Source organism: Canis lupus, chromosome X (assembly GCF_048164855.1).
Source record: "Canis lupus baileyi chromosome X, mCanLup2.hap1, whole genome shotgun sequence".
Taxonomy (NCBI): Eukaryota; Metazoa; Chordata; class Mammalia; order Carnivora; family Canidae; genus Canis; species Canis lupus.
The window spans coordinates 75,778,268-75,798,756 of NC_132876.1; the positions used below are offsets into that span (position 1 = coordinate 75,778,268).

At 36.8% G+C, this 20,489-nt stretch overlaps 1 protein-coding gene across 10 annotated transcripts in view; it reads left to right on the forward strand.

Moving 5' to 3' along the window:
* Positions 1-20,489, forward strand: part of ARHGEF9 (Cdc42 guanine nucleotide exchange factor 9) — a 211,944-nt gene that overhangs the window by 109,091 nt on the left and 82,364 nt on the right. The gene's annotated exons all lie outside the window — the stretch shown is intronic.

Below are 20,489 nucleotides of genomic sequence, written 5' to 3' on the forward strand. Positions count from 1 at the left end.
CTAAATTATTGGCATATAGCTGCTCCTAATATGTTTTTAAAATTGTTTGTATTTCCTTGGTGTTGGTGGTGATCTTTCCTTTCTCATTCATGATTTTATTAATTTGAGTCTTTTCTCTCTTCTTTTTCTAATTCTGGCTAATGGTTTATCTATCTTATTAATTCTTTCAAAGAACCAACTCCTGGTCTTGTTGATCTGTTCCAGAGTTTTTCTGGTCTCTCTTTCATTGAGTTCTGCTCAAATCTTTATTAACTCTCTTCTTCTGCTGAGTGTAGGATCTATTTGCTGTTTTTTCTCCAGTTATTTTAGGTTCAAGGTTAGTTTTGTATTTGTGTTCTTTCCAGTTTTTGGATGGATGCTTGTTTTGCGATGTATTTTCCCCTCAGGACTGCTTTTGCTGTATCCCAAAGATTTTGAATGGTTGTATCTTCATTCTCATTAGTTTCCATGAATTTTTTAAATTCTTTTCTAATTTCCTGGTTGACCCTTTCATCGTTTAGCAGGATGGTCCTTAACCTCCACGTGCTTGAAATCCTTCCAAACTTCTTCTTGTGATTTAATTCTAATTTCAAAGCATTATGGTCTGAAAATATGCAGGGAAGTTTCTGAACTTTAAATGATTGGATTGGAAGATTTACTCTTTAAGTGCTCTGTGGATCTTATTTTCTATGATTCTGTACAATCTCAATATCTCTTACTAAAGAAAGCCGTGGTAGTGATCCAGGTTACTTTTGCATATTCTCTTTTAATTTAAATTTAATTAACCAACATATAGTACATACTTAGTTTCAGATCTCATGTTCAATAATTTATCAATTGCTTATAACACCCAGTGATCATCACATCAGGTGCCCTCCATTTTTTTATAAATTTATTTTTATTGGTTTTCAATTTGCCAACATATAGAATAATACCCAGTGCTCATCCCATCAAGTGCCCCCCTCAGTGCCCGTCACCCAGTCACCCCCACCCCCCACCCACCTCCCCTTCCACCACCCCTAGTTTGTTTCCCAGAGTTAGGAGTCTCTCATGTTCTGTCTCCCTTTCCATCAGATGACCTCCTTAGTGCCCATCACTCAATTACCTCATCACCCCCCCACACCTCCCTTCCAGCAACCCTCAGTTTGTTTCCTATAATTAAAAGTTTATAAAAAAATAAATAAATAAATAAATAAATAAATAAATAAATAAATAAATAAATAAAAGTTTCTAATGGCTTTTCTCCCTCTCTGATGGATTTCCCATTCAGTTCTCCCAAAGTTAACTCTATGGTCCTCTACTCTCTTTCTTATATTCACATATGAGTAAATCCATATGATAATTGTTTTCCTCTGACTGATTTATTTCACTTAGCATAATATCCCCCAGTTCCACCCACATCAATATAAATGACATTCTGATAACTGAGTAATGTTTCATTTTATATATACATGTTTGTGTGTGTGTATATATATATATATATATATATATATATATATATGCATATATATTGCTGCTATGAACATTGGGGTGCAGGTGCCCCTTTGGATCATTATATTTGTATCTTTGGGGTAAATTCCCTGTAGTGTATAATTGGTTGGTCATAGGGTAGCTCTATTTTTAACTTCTTGAGAAACCTACATACCATTTTCTAAAGTAGCTGTACAAGATTGCATTCCTACCAGTAGTGTAAGACTGTTCTCCTTCCTCTGCCTCCTTGCCAGCATTTGTTGTTTCCTTCGTTGTTAATTTTAGCCATTCTGTTATAGATGGTATCTCATTGTTGTTTTGATTTGCATTTCCCTGATGCCAAGTGATGTGGATCATTTTTTCATGTGTCTGTTGGCCATTTGTATGTCTTCTATGGAGAAAGTTTTGTCCATGTTTTCTACCCATTTTGTGACTGGATTATTTGGTTTATTGGTGTTGAGTTTAATAAGCCCTTTATAGATCTTGGATATTAGCCCTTTATCTGATATGTCATTTGCAAATATCTTCTCCCATTCTGTAGGGTGCCTTTTACTTTTGTTGACTGATTCTTTTGCTGTGCAGAAGCTTTTTATCTTGATGAAATCCCAATAGTTAATTTTTGCTTTTGTTTGCCTTGTATTTTTAGGTGTGTCTAGTAAGAGGTTGCTGTGGCTAAGGTTGAAGAGGTTGTTGCCTGTGTTCTCCTCTAGGAGTTTCGTGAAGTCCTGTCTCACATTTATGTCTTTCATCCATTTTGAGTTTATCTTTCTATATGGTGTATGAGAATGGTCCGGTTTCATTCTTCTGCATGTGGCTGTTCATCTTCCCAACACCATTTGTTGAGAAGACTGTCTTTTTATCATTGGTTATTGTTTCCTGATTTTTCAATATTTGTTGACCAATAGAGTTAAGGGCCCATTTCTGGGTTCTCTATTCTGTTCCATTTATCTGAGTGTCTGTTTTTTTGTCAGTACCATACTGTTTTTATGATTATAGCTTTTAATATAGTTTGAAGTCTGGCATCGTGATCCCACCAGCGTTGGTTTTCTTTTTCAACATTACTTTGGTTATTCAGGGTCTTCTCTGGTTCCATACAAATTTTGGATTATTTGTTCCAGCTCTGTGAAAATGTTGATAGTATTTTGATAAAGATTGCATTGAATGTATAGATTGCTTTGGGTAGCATAGACATTTCAACAATATTTATTCTTCCAATCCATGAAGATGGATTATTTTTCCATTTCACTGCGCCTTCCTCAATTTCTTTCATAAGTGTTCTGTAGTTTTTAGAGTATGGATCCTTTGCCTCTTTGGTTAGATTTATTCCCAGGTATCGTGTGGGTTTTGGTGCAATTACAAATGTGATAGATTCCTTAAATTCTCTTTCTTCTATTTCCTTGTTAGTGTATAGAAATGCAATGAATCAATCTGTGCATTGATTTTATATCCTGCCAGTTTGTTGAATTCCTGTATGAGTTCTCACAATTTAGCGGTAGAGTATTTTGGATTTTCCCCATAAAGTATCATGTCATCTGCCAACAGTAAGAGTTTGACTTCTTTGCCTATTGAATGCCTTTTATTTCTTTTTGTTGTCTGATTGCTGAGGCTAGGACTTCCAGTACCATGATGAACAACAGTGGTGAGAGTGGATATCCCTCTCATGTTCCTGACTTTAGGAGCAAGGCTCTCAATTTTTCCCCATTGATGATGATATTCATTGTGGGTCTTTCTTATATGGCTTTTATGATGTTGAGATATGTTCCCTCTATTCCTATACTGTGGAGAGGTTTAATCAAGAAAGGATGCAGTCATTTGTCAAATGTTTTCTCTGCATCAATTGAGAGGATCTTATGGTTCTTGTCCTTTCGTTTATTAGTGTGCTGTATCATCTTGGATGATTTGTGAGTGTTGAACCACCCTTGCAGCCCAGGAATAAGTCCCACTTGGTTGCGGTGAATAATCCTTTAAGATACTGTTGGAGCCTATTTGCTAGTATCTTGGTGAGAATTTTTGCATTCATGTTCATCAGGAATATTATTGGTCTGTAATTCTCCTTTTTGATGGAATCTTTGTCTGGTTTTGGGATCAACGTAATGTTGGCCTCATAGAATTATTTTGGAAATTTTCCTCCCTTTTCTATTTTTTGAAGCAGCTTCAGAATAGGTTTTATTTGTTTTTAAATAGTTGGTAGAATTCCCCTGGGAAGCCATCTGAGCCTGGACTCTTGTTTTTTGGGGGGAGGGAGGGAGGATTTTGGTTACTGCTTCAGTTTCCTTGATTCTTATGAGTCTGATAAAATTTTCTGTTTTTTTTTTTTTTTGGTTTCAGATTTGGTGGTTTTTAAGTTTCTAGGAATGCATAGATTTCTTCCAGGTTGCTTAATTTGTTGGCATATAGTTGCTCATAATATGTTCTTAAAATTGTTTGTATTTCCTTGGGGTTGGTTGTGATCTCTCCTCTTTTATTCATGATTTTATTTATTTGGGTCCTTTTTCTTTTCTTTATTATGAATCTGGCTAGGGATTTTTCAATCTTTTTAATTCTTTCAAAGAACCAGGTCCTAGTTTCCTTGATTTGTTTTACTGTGGTTTCTATTACATTCCTTTCTGCTCTAACCTAATAATAAATAACCTTTATTATTTCTCTTCTCCTCCTTGTGTTAGGCTTTATTTGCTTTTCTTTCTCCAGTTCCTTTAGGTATAAGGATGGAACTGGAGGGTATTATGCTGAGTGAAATAAGTCAATTGGAGAAGGACAAACATTATATGGTCTCACTCATTTGGGGAATATAAAAAATAGTAAAAGGGATTATAGGGGAAAGGAGAGAAAATGAGTGAAAATATCAGTGAAGGTGACAGACCATGAGAGACACCTAACTCTGGGAAACAAACAAGGGATAGTGGAATGGGAGGTGGGCAGGGGGTTGGGGTGACTGGGTGAGGGGCATTGAGGGGGGCACTTGACGGGATGAGCACTGGGTGTTATGCTATATGTTGACAAATTGAACTCTAATAAAAAATCTAAAAAAGTTAGCTAGTGTAATTGAGATTTTTCTAATTTTTTAGAATGTCTTGTATTGCAATGTACTTCTCTCTTAGTATCACCTTTGCTATATCCCAAAGGTCTTGAAAAGTTTTGTTTTATTTTCATTTGTTTCCATGAAATATTTAAAATTCTTCTTTAATTTCCTGGTTGACCCATTCATTCTATTTAACCTCCACGTGTTAGCTTTCTTTTCAACTTTCCTCTGGTGATTGAGTTCAAGTTTCAAAGGATTGTGGTCCGAAAATATGCAGAGAATAATACCAATCATTTGGTACCAGTTGAGACTTGATTTGTGACCCTGTATGTCATCTATTCTGGAGAATGTTCCTTGTGCAGTTGTGAAGAATGTATTCTATTGCTTTAGGATGGAATGTTCTGTATATATCTTTGAAGTCCTTCTGGTCCAGTATGTCACTTAAATCTCTGTTTGTTTATTGATATTCTGCTTAGATGATCTGTCCATTGCTATGAGTGGGGTGTTAAATTCCCCTACTATTATATTATTATCTGTGTTTCTTTAATTTGGTTATTAATTGGTTTTTATAATTGGCTGCTCCCAAGTTAGAAGCATAAATACTTAGAGTTATCAGATATTCTTGTTGGAGAGACCCTTTAAGTATGATTCAGTTTCCCTCTTCATCCCTTACTACAGTCTTCAGTTCAAAATATAATTTGCCTGATATGAGGATTTCTACCACTGCTTTCTTTTGAGGTCCATTAGCATGATAAATTGTTCTCCACCCTCTCACTTTCAATCTGGAGGTGTCTTTAGGTCTAAAATGAGTCTCTTGTAGACAGCATTTGGATGGGTCTTTCATTTTTATACAATGATACCCTATATCTTTATATTGGAGCATTTAGCCCATTTTCATTCAAGGTAACTCTTGAAAGATATGAGTTTAGTTCCATTGTAACACCTGTAAAGTCCCTCTTCCTACAGATTGTCTCTGTTTCTTTCTGGTTGATGGAGGGGCAAGATGGCAGAAGAGTAGGGTCTCCAAATCACCTGTCTCCACCAAATTACCTAGAAAACCTTCAAATTATCCTGAAAATCTATGAATTCGGCCTGAGAATTAAAGAGAGAACACCTGGAATGCTACAGTGTTTCTTTCTGGTTTATGTTACCTTTGGGCATCTCTTTACTTACAGGATCCCTCTTAATCTTTCTTACAGGTCTGGCTTGGTGGTCACATATTCTTTCAGTTTCTGTCTTTCCTGGAACCTCTTTATCTCTCCTTCCATTCTGAATGACAGCCTTGCTGGATAAAGTATTCTTGGCTGCAAATCATGCCAGCCCTTTCTGGCCTGCCAGGTCTCTCTGGATGGGTTTGTTGCCAGTCTAATGTTCTTACTTCTGTCGATTAAGCACCTCCTTTCTTGACCTGCTTTCAGGATTTTGTTTATCTCTGAAATTTGCAATCTTCACTATTATATGTTGTGGTATTGATATATTTTTATTGATTTGGGGAGGGATCCTCTCTACCTCTTATACTCGAATGCTTCTTTCCTTCTCTGGATTAGGGAAGTTTTTAGCTATGATTTGCTCAAATATACCTTTGTCCCTTTCTCTCTCTTTCTTCCCCCTCGAGGACCCTGATAATTCTTAATATTGTTTTGTTTTATGGCGTCATTGATTTCTCAAAGCCTCCTCTCATTATCCATTACTTGTTTTTCTCTCTTTTGCTTAGCTTCCTTCCTTCCCATCAGCTTGTCTTCTATTTCACTGTCTCTTCTGCCTTATTTATCCTAGCTTTTAGAACATCCAATTTAGACTGCATCTCAGAGTGTGTTTAATATTGGCCTGATTATATTTCATTTCTGCACTAAGAGATTCTCTAGTGTCTTTTATGCTTTTTTCAAGCCTAGGTAGTAACTTTATTATTGTTATCTGGAACTCCAGCTGTGACATCTTGTTTCTATCCATATCATTCAGATCTGTGGCAGAGAGTATTACCTCTGGTTCTTCCTTTTGTTGTGAATTCCTCCTTTTAGTCATTTTTCCTAGAGAAGAATGGAAAGAGGAGATAACATAATCTCCCAGGTGGACAAAATAGTGTGATCCATTTGCTCCTGAATGTCTTTTGGTCTGTGTCTTAGAGGATACTAAATCCCAAAATTGTAAAGAAGGCAAAAGATATATATATATAATTTAATACAGCAAAAGGAAGCCAAAATGAAGCATATATCTATAAAATGTAAATGGAAACAATGAAAGTTTTTTTAAAAAAAGGCTTAGGGATCCCTGGGTGGCGCAGCGGTTTGGCGCCTGCCTTTGGCCCAGGGCGCGATCCTGGAGACCCGGGATCGAATCCCACGTCAGGCTCCCGGTGCATGGAGCCTGCTTCTCCCTCTGCCTGTGTCTCTGCCTCTCTCTCTCTCTCTCTCTCTCTGTGACTATCATAAATAAATAAAATTTAAAAAAAAATTTAAAAAAAGGCTTAAAAACAAAAGTTGATAAACTAGTTAAAAGTGGAATAAAGAAAAAGAAATGGAAAATTTATACTGAAAGATAAACAAATCATAAGAAAAAAACTCAAATTCTATATACTATTTTCCCCTAGTGCTGGAGTTTTACAGTCCTGTTTAGTCCTTAACCTTGCTGTTCACCTGTTTTCCAGCTGCCTTTAGGGGAGGGGCCTGCTATGCTGATTCACAGGTGTCCTTGCCTGGGTTTAATTGCACTGCCCCTTGCCAGAGAGCCATGCTCAATGTAAACTGGTTGCTCTGTGTGACTTTTGTTCCCTGAAGGCTTTCAATGCCTCTTTAGAGGGTGAAAATACAAATGGCCACACCCAGATCTCCAGGCCTCGAGTTAAAAGTCAGGTGTGTGCTAAATTCTGCAGACTCCTGTGGTGTGTGCCCACACAAATCCTCCCTGAGGGAAGGCTAAGTGTAGCCCTGTTTCTGTCCTTTATTGAACCCTGACACAGAAAGTGTTTGCCCATGCAAACATGCATCAAACATGCACCCACTTTGCTCTTCCAGGGGAAAGGCAGAGGGTTGCTTTGTTCCAGTCCTTTTCAGGGCCCCAACATGGAGAGCAGTTACCCGATGGGGCCATGGTTTGCAGTTTATGGCAAACAGACCTGAGAGGCCCCTCCCAGGCAAGCTGTCAGAAACCTGTTTTCCTGATCTAGTGCTGGGGAACTCTGTTGGCTCATGCACCTCTGTTGATTTTGTGCCTCTGGGGATCTTGAGACCCCACTGTCCCTACTGGGATTCTGCCCTGCTTCACCACTGATCATCTTTCAGGCAAGGTAGTCTCTCACTGGAGCAGATTTCTAAAGATTCCAATTTTGAATTCCAAACCTTATCACTTTACAGTAGCTGGCTATGCAGGCTCTCTCCTCTGTCATATGTCTTCTGATATAGCCCCAGTTTCACTTCTTCCTGCCTTGCAAAAAGTGGTCACTTTTCTATTTGTTTAATTCCATTCATTCTTTTCTTACATCCCAGGTTGAATTCATAGGTATTCAGGATGATTTGATAGTTATCTAGCTAAATTCAAGGGACTAGATGAAACGAGGTCCCCTACTCTTCTGCCATCTTGCCTCCCTCTCTAAGTGCTTTTGCATTTTCTGCTTACTCAGGCATGAGTGTGTTAACATCAGGCATGAATATGTTCACATGGTGTAATCTACTCATTTTGTAAATTAAGAGAGACCTCCCAATACTTTCCACTCTTGTGCTTTTCAGAAGGAAATGGGAGACACTGCATTCAGTATAAAAAAGGTCACATGTATTAAAAACTATACATACATATATATTTATTTTTATATATCCACTAATCTATAGTAATATTTGTGGCATATATGATTAAATAGGATATATATAATATAATTTATAATGTAATTATAATATTATAGATTATAAATACCATATATATTACATATATATTTTCTCCTGGGAACAGAAAATACTTTACAAACATTTAAGTTACGAGACCTTCATTTGACAAATGAGAAAATAGGAAATAAAGTATTATTTATCACAGTCATTCAGTGAGGCCTGTAAGGTAAAAGATCTTTTGAATGAGTTATTTGCAAAAATGATATTTTTCTTTCTAAATCTAGACAGTGGGCTAAAATAGCCTTGATTCAGTTCCAGGTCACCTTGAACAGTGATTGGTGGTATTGCCTCTGGTAACCTTACAACTCATAGTATTTTAAAAAATTATTTATTTATTTATTCACGAGAGACAAAGAGAGAGGCAGAGACATAGGCAGAGGGATAAGCAGGCTCCCTGCAGGGGGCCCTATGAGGTACTTGACTCTGGGACTCCGGGATCATGCTCTGAGCTGAAGGCAGATGCTCAGCCACTGAACCACCCAGGCGTCCCTAGAACTCATAGTATAATCAGGGAAACTGAGACAGCAAAGTAAGGAAATATTAAGATTCTTTGTAAAGTTGCCTAGTAATGTCTCTATTAAGGAAGATAATCTCAGTCATCCCGTAGCTGTGAAATAAAATGTTCTCAAATGCCTCCAGAGAAGCTGGACTAGTTTTCCTCAGTCATTTGTATTAGTGTCTCATATCCTACACCCTTAAAAAATTCTTCCTTAGGTCTAATTGAGTTTAACATGCTACAGCTTCAAGTTATTTCCATTTGATATGCTTAAGTCTGGGGTTATTCATTTGGGTTTTCCTTTCTGTGAATTACCTATCCTGATGCTTCTCAATTGTCTCTTCATCTGTGTACATATAGGAAATAACACATTGTAAAATGGTAATGTTTGTATAGCATAGTAAGATATAGGGATATGGCAGCTTAGCAACTTGAAGTGATCATCCCAGGGTTTTCTGGATACCCTATGCCCTCCCTATTCATCTGATATCACCTGGACACCCCAGGCCCTGTTCCTATCCTTTGCCCATTCTCCTATAGTTTCATATATATATAGTCCTGTTTAGTCCTTAACCTTGCTGTATTTATATATATTATATATATTGTAAAATATTGTATATATATATATATATATATATATATATTTGTTGCTGACTTACAGTATTTCCTCATATATTCCAGTTATTAATCCCTTGTCAGTTTTCCATGTTGCAATATCTTCTTCCTGCTACTCTCTTGTTTTTTAATTGTCTTATTTCATTTGAAGAAAGGATTCCCTGGCCCAAAAAAATGAAAAAAAGAAAAGAAAAGAAAACCTACCAGTATAAACATTCTGCTTCTAATTTAGCTTTTTTCATCATTAGATGAAAAGAGCTAGTCATTTTGCAGTTATTCAACATATATTTATTGGACATCAGCTATATTCCAGGTACTGTTAAACTCTGGGATACAGCCATAAACAGAATAACCATGATCATAATCCCCTAATTTTCTTAAAATTATTTTCAAGATGTTTATCAAGTCCACCGTCAGGCCTCTGGCTTCCACACAAAACAATGTATGAAATCTCTGGATTTGAAAGGGGCCCCGGAAATCTTTTCTGTTAAATACATTTTAGAAATGGAGACAATGAGGTCCAGATTTGTGCAGGCCTTCCTCTAAAGGACTTCCCAAACCCTAGGTAACCCAGAGGTTCTTTGGTCCGTTTTACTTCCCTGTAGTCTTTGGGATCTTCCCTAGAGGTAATGGCTGTGGTTTGTATCCCATATCAAGGCACTAATTTTAGCTCAATGCACTAGATCTAGCCTTTTAGATGAACTCTTGTGGATTTAAGAACAGAGTGAAATAGGCAGGCAACCTTTCTTGACTGTTACTATAGCAATTCCAGGGCTAATTTATACAAATTGTTACTAATTTGATAAACTCCCATAGTCCTTTTTAATTAATATGTGGTCTGCCTTCTCACCCATGCCTACTTTACTCTTAGAAGCAGAAGTGAAGCTCCCAGATATTGCCTCTGTTCAGTCAGTTCACACTACTGCCGTATCACCCTATTCTTTCCTACCATTCAATGGGGTAGCATCTGATAGCATTAGAAGCATGACTGACAGTAACAACCACAGACCCCCTTTTGTTCCTTCTGCCTTGTGTTGTTTCTCAGGCCCCTGTCTATCCTGCTTATTCCTCTCTGACTCTGTACTATTTTCTTCAGTTTCTTCTTTTTAAAATGATTTTATTTATTTATTCATGAGAGACAGAGAAGCAGAAACATAGGCAGAGGGAGAATCAGGCTCCCCGTGGAGAGCCTGATGTGGGACTCCATCCCAGGTCCCCAGGTTCACACCCTGAGCTGAAGGCAGACACTCAGCCACTCACTGAGCCACCTAAGTGCCCCTTCAGTTTCTTCTGAAAACAGGGCTCATGACTGAATGCTGCTTTCCTGCATTGGTATAACATTTTCCTATCATTTCTCTCATTCTATCCTCTCAGTCTGGTTTTTGTTTTCCCTCCAACATAAACTGGTTATTAGGTTTTTTGGCAGTCACATTCCACTGCCAGCTCATCTTAAGTTTACATACCCTAAAAAATGAGTGAATGAGAAGAAACAAGTACTGATTGACTCCTAAGCCAAGCATTTTTTCACCACTGCTGTGGAAAATGTAATATAGTCACCGGGTCAGCCAAAGGAAGAGGATGAAAAATAAAAGCAAGACTCTAGGGACTAGTGATCTCTCCTGGCCATTCTTTTCTCAGAAGCCTAGATAGTTGTGTTGGTTAGGGGATAAAGATGACATTTTGGGGTTCTCTGACTACTCCCATAGTCTTATGTCCTATTTCCTTGATAAGGACAGTTTATGTTTGTAGTCCCTTAAGCAAGTCATGTATCTGAAACACTAGGGCTGGAGACTTTTGAGAAAATATTGGATTTTCCCTCTTTCCTTGATAATATTGTTCTCAAGGCAGACTTCTTGAGATTACAATCTTGACATTTACTCACAAAGACCTTTTCCCCCTTTTTTAATCATAAAAACATTAGAGGAAGTTCAAAAATAGGAAAACAGACCATCATAATTCACCAAATATAACAAAACTGTCTGCATTTTTTATAATTGCTTAAAATCTGTCTATGTGTATATGTATTTACAGAGTTATAATTATGGTGACATACCATTTGTTTTCTGCTCTTTAATGTTACTTAATTTAGAACTATTTTAAGTTTCTAGAGAGTGTTTTTTGAAAGTTTTTATTTACATCCCAGCTAGTTTACATGTAGTATAATTTAAGTTTCAGATGTACAATATATTGAATCAGCACTTCCATACAACACCTGGTACTCATCAGAACAAGTGCATTCCTTAATCCCCACCACATATTTAACCCATTGCCCTACCCACTATTCTTCTGGTAACCATCAGTTTGTTCTGTGTAGTTATAAATCTGTTTCTTGGTTTGCCTCTTTTTTTCCCCTTTGCTCATTTTTTTCAGTTGGTTTCTTAAATTCCACATATGAATGAAATCATATGGTATTTGTATTTCTCTGAATATTTCACATAGCATAATACTCTCTAGCTCTATTCACATTGTTGCAAATGGCAAGATTTCATTCTTTCATGGCCGAGTAATTTCCCATTGTATATATACATAGCACATCTTTATGCATTTATCAGTTGATGAGCACTTGGACTGTTTTCATAATGCTTCTATAAACCTAAGGGTGTATGTATCCCTTTGAATTAGTATTCTTGTATTTTTGGTGGTAAACTAGTGTAATTGCTGGATTGTACAGTAGTTCTATTTTTAACTTTCTGAGGAACCTCCATACTGTATTCCATAGTGGCTGCACCAGTTTGACTCCCCAGCAGCACTGTAAGAGGGTTTCCCTTTCTCCATATCCTTGCCAACACTTGTTATTTCTTGTGTTTTACCATTCTAATAGGTGTGAGGTGATATGTCATCGCAGTTTTAATTTGTATTTCTGTGGTGGTCGGTGATTTTCAACATCTTTTCATGTAATCTGTTGGCCATCTGGATGTCTTAGAAAAATATCTATTCATAGCTTCTGCCCATTTTTAAGCTGAATTATTTTTTTTAGGTGCTGGGTAATATAAGTTATTTATATATTTTGGATACTAACCCTTTATGAGATATGTCATTTGCAAACATCTTCTCCCATTCTGTAGGTTGCCTTTTAGTTTTGTTGATTGTTTTCTTCCTGTACAGAATCTTGTTATTTTGAGGAAGTCCAAACAGCTGATCTTTACTTTTGTTTCCTTTTTCTCAAAAGGGACATATCTAGAAGAAGTTGCAATGGCCAATGTCAAAGAGGTTATTTATTGCCTGTGTTCTCCTCTAGAATTTTGATGGTTTCAGATCTCACATTTAGACTTTAATCCATTTTGAATTTATTTATTTATTTTTTTTTTTACTTTTTATTTTTTTTTTATTTTTATTTTTTTGAAGAATTAATTTATTTTTTATTGGTGTTCAACTTACTAACATACAGAATAACCCCCAGTGCCCGTCACCCATTCACCCATTCACTCCCCCGCCCTCCTCCCCTTCCACCACCCCTAGTTCGTTTCCCAGAGTTAGCAGTCTTTACGTTCTGTCTCCCTTTCTGATATTTCCCACACATTTCTTCCCCCTTCCCTTATATTCCCTTTACAAGGCAGGAAACCACAAATGTTGGAGAGGATGCGGAGAAAAGGGAACCCTCATACACTGTTGGTGGGAATGTGAACTGGTGCAGCCACTCTGGAAAACTGTGTGGAGGTTCCTCAAACAGTTAAAAATAGACCTGCCCTATGACCCAGCAATTGCACTGTTGGGGATTTACCCCAAAGATACAAATGCAATGAAACGCCGGGACACCTGCACCCCGATGTTTATAGCAGCAATGGCCACGATAGCCAAACTGTGGAAGGAGCCTTGAATTTATTTTTGTAAATGGTGTAAGGAAGTGGTCCAGTTTCATTCTTTTGCATGTTGCTGTCCGATTTTCAGTACCATTTGTTAAAGAGATTGGCTTTCCGATTGAATATTCTTTCCTGCTTTGTTGAAGATAAATTAACCATTTAGGTTCATTTCTAGGTTTTCTGTTCTGTTCCATTGATCTATTTGTTTATTTTTGTGCTAGAAATATACTGTGTTGATCATTACTGCTTTGCAGTATAACCTGAAGTCTGGAATTGTGATGCTTTTCTTTTTCAAGATTGCTTTGGCTATTTAGGGTCTTTTGTGGTTCCATAGAAATTTTAAGATTGTTGGCTCTAGCTCTGTGAAAAATGCTGATGGTATATTGTTAGGGATTACATTATACGTGTAAGTTGCTTTAGGTAATAAAGACATTTTAACAATTTTTTCTTCTAATCTGTGAGCATGGAATGTCTTTCCATTTCTTTGTGTCATCTTCAATTTCTTTCACAAGTGTTTTATTGTTTTCAGAGTACAAGTCTTTCCCCTCTTTGGTTAGGTTTAATCCTAGGTTTCTTATGGTTTAAGTAATTGTAAATGGGATTGATTCCTTCATTTCTCATTCTGGTGCTTTATTACTGGTGTAGATAAATGCAACAGATTTCTGTACATTGATTTTATATCCTAAAACTTTATTGAATTTCTCTATCAGTTCTAGTAATTTTTTGGTAGAGTTTTTAGGGTTTTCTGTTAGAGTATCATGTCATCTGCAAGTACTAAAAGTTTGAGTTCTTCCTTGATGATTTGGATGCCTGCTATTTCTTTTTGTTGTCTGATTTCTGTGTCTAGGATGTCCAATAGTATGATAATAACAGTGGTGAGAATAGGCATCTCTCTCTTATTCCTGACTGTAGAGGGAAAGCTCTCAGTTTTTCTCCATTGAGATGATAATTAGCTGTGGATTTTTCATATATGAACTTTATTATGTTGAGGTATGTTCTCTTTATTCTTACTTTGTTGAGGGATTTTACCATGAATGGATGTTGTACTTTGTCAAATGCTTTCTCTGCAGCTATTGAATTGATCATATGATCTTGACCTTTCTTTTATTAATGTGGTATAATTATATTATATATATATATATATATATATATATATATATATTACGTGATTACAGGTAATCATTATATGATTGATTTGCAAATATTGAACCACTCTTTCAACCCAGGAATAAATCCCCCTTGATTCTGCTGAATGAATCAACTTTTTAAATATATTGTTGGATTTAGTTTGCTAGTGTTTTGTTAATAATTTTGCGTCCATGTTCATCAGGGATATTGGCCTACAGTTCTCTTTTTTAGTAGAATCTTTATCTAGTTTTGTTGTCAGGGTAATGCTGACTTCATAAAATGAATATGGAAGTTTCCTTCCTTTTATATTTTTTGGAATAGTTTGAAAAGTATAGTTTTTAAGTCCTCTTTAAATGTTTAGTAGGTTTTGCCTGTGAAGCCATCTGATCTTGGGCTTTTGTTCTTTGGGATATTTTTAATACTGATTCAATTTTTTTGCATATTATTAGGCTGTTCAGGTTTTCCTATTTCTCAGTGTTTCAGTTTTGGTAATTTATATGTTTTCAGGAATTTATTCTTTCTTTCCCCAAGTTTTCTGATTTGTTGGCATTTAGTTTTTCATAATATTCTCTTATACTTGTTTGTATCTCTGTGATGTTGGTTGTTATTTCTCCTCTCTCATTTGTGATTTTATTTATTTGAGTCATGTCCTTTTTCTTTCTGATGAGTCTAGCTAGGGTTTTATCAATTTTATTAATTTTTTCAAAGAACCAGCTTCTGATTTCATTGATGTGTTCTATTGTTTTAAGAAACATTATTTCATCATTATTAACATTAACAAACATTAACATTAATAAACATCATTATTTTCTGATCTAACCTTTGTTATTTCCTTTATCTGTTGGCTTTAGGATTCATTTGTTGTCCCTTTTCTAGCTCCTTTAGATGTAAGGTTACATTGTTCATTTCAGATTTTTCTTTCTTCTTAAGGTAGGCATGTATTGCTCTATAGCTCCTTCTTAGGGCTACTTTTTTCTGCATTCCAATGGTTTCATTGTCATTTGTTTCCATGTATTTTTTTTAAATTTCTTCTTTGATTTCCAGAGAATATTCCATATGTACCTGAAAAGAACGTGTAGTCTGCTGTTTTAGAATGGAATATTCTCATTCTGTCTGTTAAGTCTATCTGTTCCAGTATATCTTTCAAAGGCAATTCCTTGTTGATTTTCTGCTTAGAAGATTTGTCCATTGCTATGAATGGGGCATTTAAAGTCCCGTAATATTATTTTATAATTATCAATTAGTTCATTTGTGTTTGTTATTGTTTTATATTATTTGGGTTCGCCCATGTTGGAAGCATAAATATTTACAATTGTATCTTCTGGATTGTCTCATTTATTTTATATGGTGTTCTTCTTTGTCTCTTGTTAACATTCTTTGTTTTAAAGTTCAGTCTGTCCAGTAAAACTATTGCTATTCTGGCTTTTCCTTTGGCATATATTTGTGTGGTAAATGTTTCTCCGTCCCCTCACTTTCAATCTACAGGTATCTTTAGGTCTAAAATGAGTCTTTTGTAGGCAACATATATATAGGTCTTATTTTTTTAATCCATTCTGACACTATGTATGTTTTGATTGGAACATTTACATGCAAATTAATTTTGGTAGGTATGTATTCACTGCCATTTTTTATTAGTTTCAGAGATAGAATCCAGTGATTAATCAATTGCACATAACACCCAGTTCTCATCACATCAAATGCCCTCTTTCATGCCCACCACCCAATTACCACATCTCTCTACCCACCTCTCCTCCATCAGCCTACAGTTTATTTCCCATAATTAACAGTCACTAAAAGTTTGCCTCCCTCTCTGTTTTCATCTTATTTTCTTTTTCCTTCCCTTCACCTACATTCATCTTTTTCTTACTTAAATTTCACATATGAGTGAAATTATATGGTATTTGTTTTTTGACTGACTTATTCCACTTAGCATAATAGCCCCTAAATCCATTCACATCATTGCACAGGGCAAGATTTCATTCTTTTTTTTTTTTTAATTTTTTATTTATTTATGATAGTTACAGAGAGAGAGAGAGAGGCAGAGACACAGGCAGAGGGAGAAGCAGGCTCCATGCACCGGGAGCCCGATGTGGGATTCAATCCCGGGTCTCCGGGATCGTGCCCTGGGCCAAAGGCAGGGCGCCAAACTGCTGCGCCACCCAGGGATCCCGATTTCATTCTTTTTGATGGCTAAATAATATTCCACTGTAAATATCTGCCACATCTTCTTTGCCATTCATTTGTTGATGGGCGTCTGGCTCTTTCCGTATTTTGGCTATTGTGGACATTGCTGCTATAAACATTGAGATGTATATGCCCCTTGGAATCAATATATTCATACTCTGAATAAATACCTACTAGTACAATTGCTAGATAGCTCTATTTTTAACTTTTTGAAGAAGCTCCATACTTTTTTCCAGAGTGGCTGCATCAGTTTACACTCCCACCAACAGTGTAGGAGGATTCCTCTTTCTCTGAACCCTCCCCAACATCTGTTGTTTCTTGACTTGTCCATTTTAGCCATTCTGACTGGTGCGAGGTGATGTCTCATTGTGGTTTTGATTTGTATTTCCCAGATGCTAAATGATGTCGAATATTTTTTCATGTGTCTGTTGGCCAGGTTTCCTTTGGAGAAATATCTGTTCATGTCTTCTGCCCATTTCTTGACTGGATTTTTAAAATTTTTTTTGCATGTTGAGTTTGATAAGTTCTTTATACATTTTGGATACTAGTCCTTTATCTGATAAAACATCTGCGCATACCATCCCCCATTCTGCACATTGTCTTTTAGTTTTGTTAACTGTTTCCTTTGTTGTGCAAAAGCATTTTATCTTGATGAAGTCCCAGTAGTTCATTTTTGCTTTCGTTTCCCTTGCCTCTGGAGACATGTCTAGAGAGGTGTTGCTGTGACTGAGGTCAAAGAGATTGCTGCTTGTGTTCTCCTCTAGGATTTTGATGGATTCCTGTCTCACATTCAGGTCTTTCATCCATTTAAAAAAATTTTTTATTGGAGTTCAATTTGCCAACATATAGCATAACACCCAGTGCTCATCCTGCCAAGTGCCCCCCTCAGTGCTCATCACCCAGTCACCCCAACCCCCGGCCCACCTCCCTTTCCACTAACCCTTGTTCATTTCCCAGAGTTAGGTGTCTCTCATGTTTTGTCACCCTCACTGATATTTTCACTCATTTTCTCTCCTTTCCCTTTATTCCCTTTCACTAATTTTTATATTCCCCAAATGAATGAGACCATATAATGTTTGTCCTTCTCCGATTGACTTATTTCACTCAGCATAATACCTCCAGTTCCATCCACATCAAAACAAATGGTGGGTATTTGTCATTTCTAATGGCTGAGTAATATTCCATTGTATACATAGACCACAACTTCTTTATCCATTCATCTTTCGATGGACACCGAGGCTCCTTCCACGGTTTGGCTGTTGTGGACATTGCTGCTAGAAACATCGGGGTGCAGGTGTTCTGGCGTTTCACTGCATCTGTATCTTTGGGGTAAATCCCAAGCAGTGCAATTGCTGGGTCCTTCGGCAGATCTATTTTTAACTCTGAGGAACCTCCACACAGTTTTCCAGAGTGGCTGCACCAGTTCACATTTGCACCAACAGTGCAAGAGGGTTCCCCTTTCTCCACATCCTCTCCAACATTTGTGGTTTCCTGCCTTGTTAATTTTCCCCATTTTCACTGGTGTGAGGTGGTATCTCATTGTGGTTTTGATTTGTAGTTCCCTGAGGGCCAGTGATGCGTAGCATTTTCTCATGTGCTTGTTGGCCATATCTATGCCTTCCTCTGTGAAATTTCTGTTCATGTCTTTTGCCCATTTCATGATTGGATTGTTTGTTTCTTTGCTGTGGAGTTTAATAAGTTCTTTATAGATCTTGGATAATCGCCCTTTATTTGATAGTTCCTTTGCAATTATCTTCTCCCATTCTGTAGGTTGTCTTTTAGTTTTGTTGACTGTTTCTTTTGCTGTGCAGAAGCTTCTTATCTTGATGAAGTCCCAATAATTCATTTTTCCTTTTGTTTCCCTCACCATCCTAGATGTATCTTGCAAGAAGTTACTGTGGCCGAGTTCAAAAAGGGTGTTGCCTGTGTTCTCCTCTGGGATTTTGATGGAATCTTGTATCACATTTATATCTTTCATCCATTTTGAGTTTCTCTTTGTGTATGACATAAGAGAATGGTCTACTTTCATTCTTCTGCTTGTGGATGTCCAATTTTCCCAGCACCATTCTTTCATCCATTTTGAATTTATTTTTGTGTCTGGTATAAGAAAGTGGTCCAGTTTCATTCTTCTGCGTGTCCAATTTTCCCAACACTGTTTGTTGAAGAGACTTCTATCATCATATTTAAAGCTATTAAATTAGCTTTTAAGAAAAACAGTTGACAGAATATTGTAGGGTCTCCCCGTCCTATGGACAGTTACATTTCTCCTCATATATCGCTCATATTCCCTTGCTACAACACATATACTCTAAGAGAAAGAAAATGATGTTCTTGATAATGGCAATAAACAGCATATTTAGGGAATTAGGAAGCTGCACTGACATCTCTATCAGTTCTTTCTTTACCAGAACCCACTCTTTTCTTTCTTCTTCATTTCTGTTATATTCCATAGCAATGCTGAGCTCTAACATCCCTCCTATACTTTGGGGATGTGATGCTAATTTGTTATTTCCCTGAGATCTCTCAAATAGGAGCAGTGAACAAAACTAAGTATTTTTTGAACTGACTTCTCAGGGATTGAATGAGCTCTCCAGCCTGGCTTCTTATGTCTTCCAATGTGGTTACCAACCAATACCTACTGCTTATCCAGAAATGACGTGCTGATGTGACATTGTTACCAATTTTTTTTCCAGCTGTGCTCACAGGCTTATTTTAGGGAGGAAAATTGGGAGTGGGATTAGGAAATCTATCTCTCTTCGCCTAGTGTCAAGATAGAAATGTTCCTGCTAGATTATATGTTCCCTTCTCCACTATAGCTGATACACTTCTAAAGGTGATAGGGTGAGAGAGAGAAAGAGAGATGGAGTATGGAGACAGAAGCATGGAAACCCTGGGAGTTACATATTAGGCAGGGAGTTTATTCTTCTATCCTTAGTCAATGAATGCTTTCTAGGGAGGCAGAATTTGGGGAGCTACTGCAGTAAAGGGAGTATCATTTAGGGTATTCTGGAAATAGAAGGCATCTTCTTCCTGGTCAGGAATTGGATATGAATGAATATAGGACATCTTGAGCATGTCAATCAAAGAAAACATTAGTCATTAGTTAAATGCCAATGCAGGCACAGACTATTAATTTACACATTGTTGAAAGACACTTAGTATTTGATGGCTGAACTGGAGGGTGAGAAGGGAGATTTTGCTAGGTGTTGATAAACGGCTTTGAAGCAAGGGATGAGGATGCCTAGAGTAATGGTTCCATTGGAAGCTATATTAAGAGGAGACCAAGTGGAGGAATAGACAGTTGTTAACCTATCACTACAATGTTACTTATTAAGGCCTCAACACTTAAGGTGTTACAAAAATTATATTTCACTTTTAGATGAAAGCAAACAACCATAATTTAGTCTTACCAAGAATATTGTCATGTGCTAATGATTTCTAATGAATACGGTCGCCATTAAAACTTTATATCAGTTGGTTCAGAATGGAATGATGATGGCTGGTCTTTCTGTCTCTCTTTCTCTCTTTCTCTTTTTCTCTTTCTGTCTGTATCTTTCTTTCTCTCTTTCTCCTCTTTTCTCTTTCTTTCTTCTTTCCTTCCTTCCTTTCTTTCCCTCCCTTCCCTTTTTTTCTTTCCTTCCTTCCTTTCCTTTCCTTTCTTCTTTCCCTGACTTACAGTGTGCCCTGAGTCTGGTTATATAATCTTAGTCGTCTCATATCAGATCAAGAATATGTTTCATTGATTCTACTCTTTCATCAGTGACTAGCTGTATTAATTCATCTGTTTATTCATGAATGTGTCCTGAGCACTATGTTAAAAACACCATGCCTGGGCATTTGTGGACTTGTTGGCCAAGCTTATCCAAATGGTCTTTGCAGTCAGCTATCTTATATGGTTAAGACATTGTCTTTAAGGAATTTTT